At 52.0% G+C, this 6,926-nt stretch overlaps 2 non-coding genes across 2 annotated transcripts; one reads left to right on the top strand and one right to left on the bottom strand.

The window, feature by feature from the left end:
- The first annotated feature begins 1,415 nt into the window (after positions 1–1,415).
- TRNAV-AAC lies at positions 1,416–1,488 on the top strand. The gene has a single exon. It is a non-coding gene; the product is annotated as a tRNA-Val (tRNA).
- A 1,388-nt stretch (positions 1,489–2,876) lies between these two features.
- TRNAG-UCC lies at positions 2,877–2,948 on the bottom strand. The gene has a single exon. It is a non-coding gene; the product is annotated as a tRNA-Gly (tRNA).
- Positions 2,949–6,926: the final 3,978 nt, after the last annotated feature.

Below are 6,926 nucleotides of genomic sequence, written 5' to 3' on the forward strand. Positions count from 1 at the left end.
AATATTCAACAGCGAGGATGATTCACCACAGGAACAAGCTACCAAGGAAAGTGGTGGATTCTCCATCTCCTGATGTCATTTCATGAAGACTAGATGCCTTTCTGGAATGTGTTTGCCCCAAAAGTAGCTCTTGTGTCATACAGGAGGCCTGTGATATGCAGGGGGTCAGATTAGATGCTCTAATGGTCTCTTCTGGCCATAAAGTCGACTCATTTCTGAAAATCTGAGTGCAGCATTGGGAGCAGCGTCTGATGTTTCCCTGTCTAGCCGGCTTGCTGCCTAGAACGAACGCTCCTTGAGTGGGGTGATCCACAGGGAGTAGCTCAAACCTCCACAGTGCCTGGCCAGGGGCAGGACATTGGCACAGCAAGGGAGGGGTGGGGCAGTGACATCACAAAGGCCTTTGGCAGGACCTCAGCCTATTGGTCCAAGGTGGTGGGGAGGTGGTGACCTCACAGAGAGATGCTGACATCAGCCAGGCAGGACCGGGGCGAGGGGCCAGGGAAACCTCAGAGACCCCTGTGGCTTTGCTGCAGCAAGTCTCCTTCTCCAGGTCTCTCTTTGAGGACTGAGAGAGTATTCGGGTTCACGGACGTGAGCGCCAGGAGGAACCTCTTTCAAGTTTTCTCCTTCCCTTTCAGTGATTTTACTGGAAAACAGCCGTCCCTGTTTAGAAGGTAAGAGCCTCCTGGAGGTGTGAAACCTGTTCAGTCTGATCCATCTGGTGAGAGTTGAATTCTAGGCATGGAAAACATGAGCTTAAGGAGGCAGAATTTTATTGCACACCTGGATTTTGTCCCTTAGAATCACTGGGGACATTGGGGTTTGTCCTTTTTGTTTCACCTCTTGCTCCATCCACTGTCTGATCCCTCTTTTCTCTTAGTCTCTTGCTTCCTTTGTCCTTTCTCCTGTTCCCCTCCCAACACCAGGTTTTTTTCTCCTGCTGATAACCGCTCACGTTAACTGATCACTCTCGTTATAGTGTATATGGCAACACCCATTTTTTTCATGTTCTCTGTGTGTATATATATATCCTACTGTATTTTTAACTGCATGCGTCCGATGAAGTGGGTTTTAGCCCACAAAAGCTTATGCTCAAATACATTTGTTAGTCTTTATGGTGCCACATGTTCTCCTTGTACTTTTTGCAGATAAATTAATGGAGGTTAAGTGCATTAATGGCTATTAGCCAGGATGGGTAAGGAATGGTGTCCCTAGCCTCTGTTTGTCAGAGGGTAGAGATGGATGGCAGGAGAGAGATCACTTGATCATTACCTGTTAGGTTTAGTCCCTCTGGGGTACCTGGCATTGGCCACTGTTGGCAGATAGGATGTGGGGATGGATGGACCTTTGGTCTGACCCAGTATGGCCGTTCTTATGTTCTTATGAAGGGAGGGGCAGAGCCCTGCAACAGAGTTTCTGTAGTGTAGTGGTTATCACGTTTGCCTAACACGCAAAAGGTCCTTGGTTCAAAACCAGGCAGAAACATGATGGCTTAATTTTTCCCAGCTCCTAGTGGCCTGTCCCTGCTGTTGTAGGAGCAGCAGTGATTTCTATGCTCAATAGGTGTGTTATACTTCCCCCATTCCCATTTTTGTCTCCTCTCCCTCTCTGAATGCCTGTGAAGTGGCTTTCCCCCTCCCACTCCCGCTCCCTCCTGCAATGCTTGTGGGATGAAGGGGCTGGTTGAACAGCTGGAAGATCAGAAGAGCTCCTAGATAGAGAAGGTGTCTGGGACTCTCATTAGGCAGCACTCACACACCCAGAGCAGGGACACTGCATGGACACTGCCCAAGGTGGAGTGTGACCCACCAGATGCAGCCAAGTCATCTCCAGTCGCAGGCCATGAGGAGCAGGTCCTTAAAAGGGGAAGGGGCCCTGTGCTCAGGAGTTACTCACAAGCTTGTACCTCCAGTGAATGCCCTTCGCCCGGACCGCCTGGCCAGTGGTTCGCTGCATTGCAGTTCATTGTGCCTCAGGAAGACTTACCTTCATCGCACCGTCCATCGCGGCGCTGGGGGACACTTACCTGGCAGAATCCTGTGCCTGCCTCTTGGCTTCCCAGGGGTGGCTACTTGCAGCCCAGGAGAAGAAGGATGGTTCTGATGAAAGGAAGACAAGCAAAGCTCTGGGAGGAAATTTGGGTGTGGGCTCTGCGCTGGGGGGGGGGGGTGGGGTGCAGGAGGGGTGGTGCAGCTCCCAAAGTGACCGGTACACACAACCCTCCGGCAGCAGCTCCTAGATGAGTGGGGCCAGGGGATTTCCATGTGCTGCTGTCTGCAGGCGCTGCCTCCAGAGCTCCCATTGGCTACAGTTCCTGGCCAATGGGAGCTGCGGAGTTGGTGCTCGGGGCAGGGGCAGCACGTGGAGACACTCCCCACCCCAGGGGATGCTGGGACATGCCAGCCACTTCTGGGAGCGGCACGGAGGGACGGATGTAGAGTGGGCATGGAGCCACCTTAGTGCTGCTGGCACATCTCTGCACACCCATTGGGGAGGGGAGCAGAGGGCCTCCATGTGCTGCCTGGGGTAGGGGCAGTGCACAGAGCTGCCTCCCCTCCCGGGTCTATTACAGGAGTGGGTGGGTGGGGTCTTTTGGCCTGCAAGGTGCAGCAGGTCGGACTAGATGATCACACTGGTCCCTTCTGACCTTAAAGGCTCTGAGTCTAAAAGGGAGAGGGAAGTAAAGGAATTTAAAAAAAAAATAAACCAAGCATTGTAATACCAGGATGACTCCAACTGCTTATTATATAGTCCTGCCCCTTTTTTCCTCCACAGAGTGTTTAATGACCTGTTGGGATTTGGGACACTGATTCTCTCATTCCATTGATAAACTGAAACTAAATCAATTCCCAGTGGAAGAATCATCATATCATTGCATTGGCTGGGAATCAAACCCAGATCAATTGCTTGGAAGGCAGCTATGCTCACCACTATATCACCAATGCATCTAGTGAAAGTCTCTGATTTTTCACACTTGGTGATTGGTCACCTTACTTCTCAGCATGAGGCAAATGTCTCTGTGGTCTCTGCCGTTCATGGTGGGAGTTTCCCACTGATAACAGTTCTTGCTGGGTCGGGGAGGGGAGAGAGAAGAGGCGTTTATTCTGTTTCATTCCTCTCCATTTTCTGTTCCTCCCCTTCCCTTCCCGGGTCCTCCCTTCCATTTCAGACTGTGCAGTGACACCCTCCCCGCACCCAGGACTCTCGAGCCTCTGGAGCAGCACGATCCCATGAGATCCTCAGTGACCAAGGGTCTTTTCCAACTTCCAAGAGACCCCAGCTTGAGTCTAAAGGAAGCTGTGTTCCTTCCTGGGATCCTCTCTCCTTCATGGAGATCAAGAGCATGAAGCCTCTCTGCCTTGCCTCCTGGGTCTGAATTAATGTCCCATTTCCCACTATGTGCTCGAAAGAAACAAATGTTTCTAACCCAGGTGAGTGGAGTTAATTCAGCTGGAATCCTTCACCCACATTCCTTAGGAGATACAGACTCTCTGTGACACAGACTGACTGGGGTTCATCTCTGTATGTCCCCAATGGGGAAGGAAAGACACTGAGGGGAAGGAAGAAGATGGACAGAAGGAGTCAAATGGGGCTAGACCAGAATAGGACATTTTCTGCCTGTTAAAATGTACTAGACTCTAAGTGCTTAAAACAAAACAAAACCCCACCAGCTTCTGCTTGAACCATCAGCTTTTCACAGAGCAGCCAAAGTGGTGAAGCACAGACACACATAACCACCGACAGCCCAAGTTTGTCTAAGAAGCTCCTATAGTGGCTCATGCAGGGGGAAATACAGCTGTGGGTGTGAGTTCAGGCCTCACCCAGAGCATTGGTTTTCATTAGCCACGGAACTTCCCCCACTTGCTTTGCCCAATTCACATGGAAAGTGCCATAGGAGGGTGATGAGAGTAAATTCTAAACTCTGAAATGCGGAGGTTGGCCCAGAGATTGGGATAAGGGGTTTGAAGAGAAAAAGCTCTAAGAGTATAAAACCAGACAGTCTCCAGGGGCAGGTCCGGCACAACGCCTCAACAGGGAGCCATTCGGGGGAGGGGGTTTCACTTCCTCTGTTCAATGTCCTGAGAGGTATTTGAAGATGAAGATAACACCATGGCTAACAGGTGACTGGCATGTCCTGGGTTAAAGAAAGGGACCTGGGTTAATAGTCTGAAGATTTGCGTTACCGTCACTGTCTGACCCCACTTCAGGGCAGAGCAGGTTTGTACGTTGCTGGGTGGAACGCACAGACTCCTGGAGAGCAGGGGCACTTAGGAGACTTTCTACACTTGCTGTTTTGAAGCAATTCAGTAAAATAACAGAGGAGCTACAATGTCTGGTCCAAAATTTCAGCTGCCCCTGGTACAAAAACGCTATTTTAGGATCTACATCGGAGGCTCCCGGCACTAGGACACCTGGCCAGAGAGCTCAGTGGGGGCGTAACAGCTGCTGACTCTGAGGGTCCTGGGCTAAATCCACTTGCAGGGGGAAGCGTGTTGATTTATTTGATGGATAATGAGCACCAGCTACCAGGGGAGAAGCCCTGAGAGTCGCTGCCACTCCAGCTGCTGCTAGGGCAGGGGGGAGCCCCAGGGGGCCAGCTGCTGCTCTGGCCACCCCAGAAGAGCTGCCAGAGGCCACCAAGCTGTGGCTGCTCCTGCTGCCCTCGGGACCACTGGTCAAGTGGTCCCCGGGCCAGCCGCATTGGCTGCTGCTTGGGCGGTCCCTGGAGCCAGTTGATTGAGTGGCCCTGGAGTCAGCCACTGTGCCCACTGCAGAAGTCACGGGGGTTGCAGGAAGTCACAGAATCCATCACTTCCACCACCTCCGTGACAAACACGGAGACAAACCCTTCCCTGCTGTGACTGCAGTTCCTGGAAGGAAAGAGAAGAACAGAAAGTGACGAGAGAAAGAAAAAAAGAGAGATTCCCTGTCACCTCTCTCCCTGCTGCCTCCCCCCTTGTATTCTGTAACCCCATCTCACTGGGTTCCCTGTGCTGGTGCCATGGGGGTGACACTAGAGTTCTGGGGATTTGGGGGGCTCTTCATTTCTCAACATTTCACCCAAATTTGTCTTTGGGCTGAAATTTCTCCTGTTAGGCCTCTGTCAGAGCTGTACCCCACCCTGTTTGTGGGTGGTGGGGGGAAGAGGGGAGATGTAAATTGCAGAGCAGGCACAGAAGTCGCTCATAAAGGGTCATATTGATCTGGTGACTGGTTCTGACCTGGGTCACACGTCCTCTGACACAGGCTCATGTGCAGAACATGGGAGCTCTGGCTTGTCCTAAATGCTGTAGAGTGTGAGTTCCTGGGAAAGGGCAGGGGAGAGGGAGCAAGAGGAGAAAGGCAGAGACATTGGAGAAGAGGAATTGGGGGGAGAAGAAGGAGAGAACAGAGAGACAATAAATGATTGAAGCAGAACAGGTGTCCCAACTCCATCTTGCTCATCACAGGTGTTCAGAGAGACAGGTAGTTTTCCAGTGTCAAGTCTGAACTTTGATTCTAACAATGTGCATTGAAATATCAAGGGATCTCCACATACGTGATCTCTTCCCCCTCCCCTTTTTCGTATTAATTTTTATTTTGATGTGTTTGGCTTAACCGTGATCGTCTCTTTCCCCACCTGTATTGCAATTTGGGGGTTATGTTTATTTTGCCTCCCTGTTGTTCATGTCATTATAATTATAACAGCAAAGGAATCTGCAGGAGCAAAAACTGACTCAAAACTTCATTTCCCCATCATGCCGGAACATCCTACAAACAGCTCACGCAGCTGGAATCATAACACGCAAGGCCAGGGGATGGGAGATGCAGGTTTCCAAGGGTTCTGTCTTTCTCAGATGATACATTCCAGCCCCTTGTGTGCCTCCATCCTGTATGACCTGCTGGACTTTGACACATTTATTGTTTCATTCTATAGATAATGTGATTGTAACACAATGTGAGTGAAATTAAACCACTTCCAGATGAGGAAACAACAGAAGAGAAAAGCCATTATTGCATTGGCTGGGAATCAAACCCAGATGAATTGCTTGGAAAACACCTACGCACACGACTATACCACCAATGAATCTGGAAAGAGTAGCTTTCCTGCAGGTTCTGTGTGCTGGCAAAGGGGGTGACATATGACCATGGAGTTAGTGAGCAGGGTGGATGGGCTGGAAGCTGCCTGACAGCTGGGAGCAGAGTTACCATCCCAGAGTGACTGAAAGGGGGCAATGTTGAAAACAGATCTCACTGGGAGCTGGCCCCACACCTGCCCCGCCCCTAGGAGAGCTAGCTCCTGCTAGCTCCCAGCACTAAAAAGGGAGGGGTCGATGGGAAATCAGGAGCCTGAGACTGACAGTCCCCAGGAACAATGTGGAGAGGCCAATGCTCCAGGTCAGCCTGATTGACAGGGCAGGCAGGCTATTCAAGGAGTCAGGAGGCCAGGGGGGTCCCGTCCTCCCTGTGAGCTGGAATTGTCTGAGTCACATGGAGTGGGGCCGAGCTAAGGAGAGAGCAGGGGACCCAAGCTGAGCTGATGGTAGCAGAGCTGCAGCCCCAAACCAGAGCACAGCCCAGAGAGAGCAGCCCTGCCCTGGGAGCAGAGCTGTAACAACTGGAGCCAGAGAGGCCAGACAAGCAGCCCAGGGAGCTGAAGGCAGAGCAGCAGCAGCAGCCGTGCTGAGGCAGAGTGGAGCTGGAGCAGGCCGGAGCTGGGTGCGGTGAGCAGCTGGGGAGAGTGAGGGGGACCCTGGGCAGTGGGCCCAGCACAGGGAGACGCCTCAGCCAAGAGGCCCTGCAGGACAGACTTAGAGGGGGATCGTAACCCTGACAGGGCGGGGGTGATGCTGGGGAGAAGGGTCCTGCCACCCAGAGCCTGAGAGTGTGTGGCCACCGCTAGAGCAAGTGTCCAACCTGCAGCGTCCCTGCAGCACAGCCAG

Source organism: Mauremys reevesii, linkage group 14, assembly GCF_016161935.1.
Source record: "Mauremys reevesii isolate NIE-2019 linkage group 14, ASM1616193v1, whole genome shotgun sequence".
In the NCBI taxonomy this organism is placed as follows: domain Eukaryota; kingdom Metazoa; phylum Chordata; order Testudines; family Geoemydidae; genus Mauremys; species Mauremys reevesii.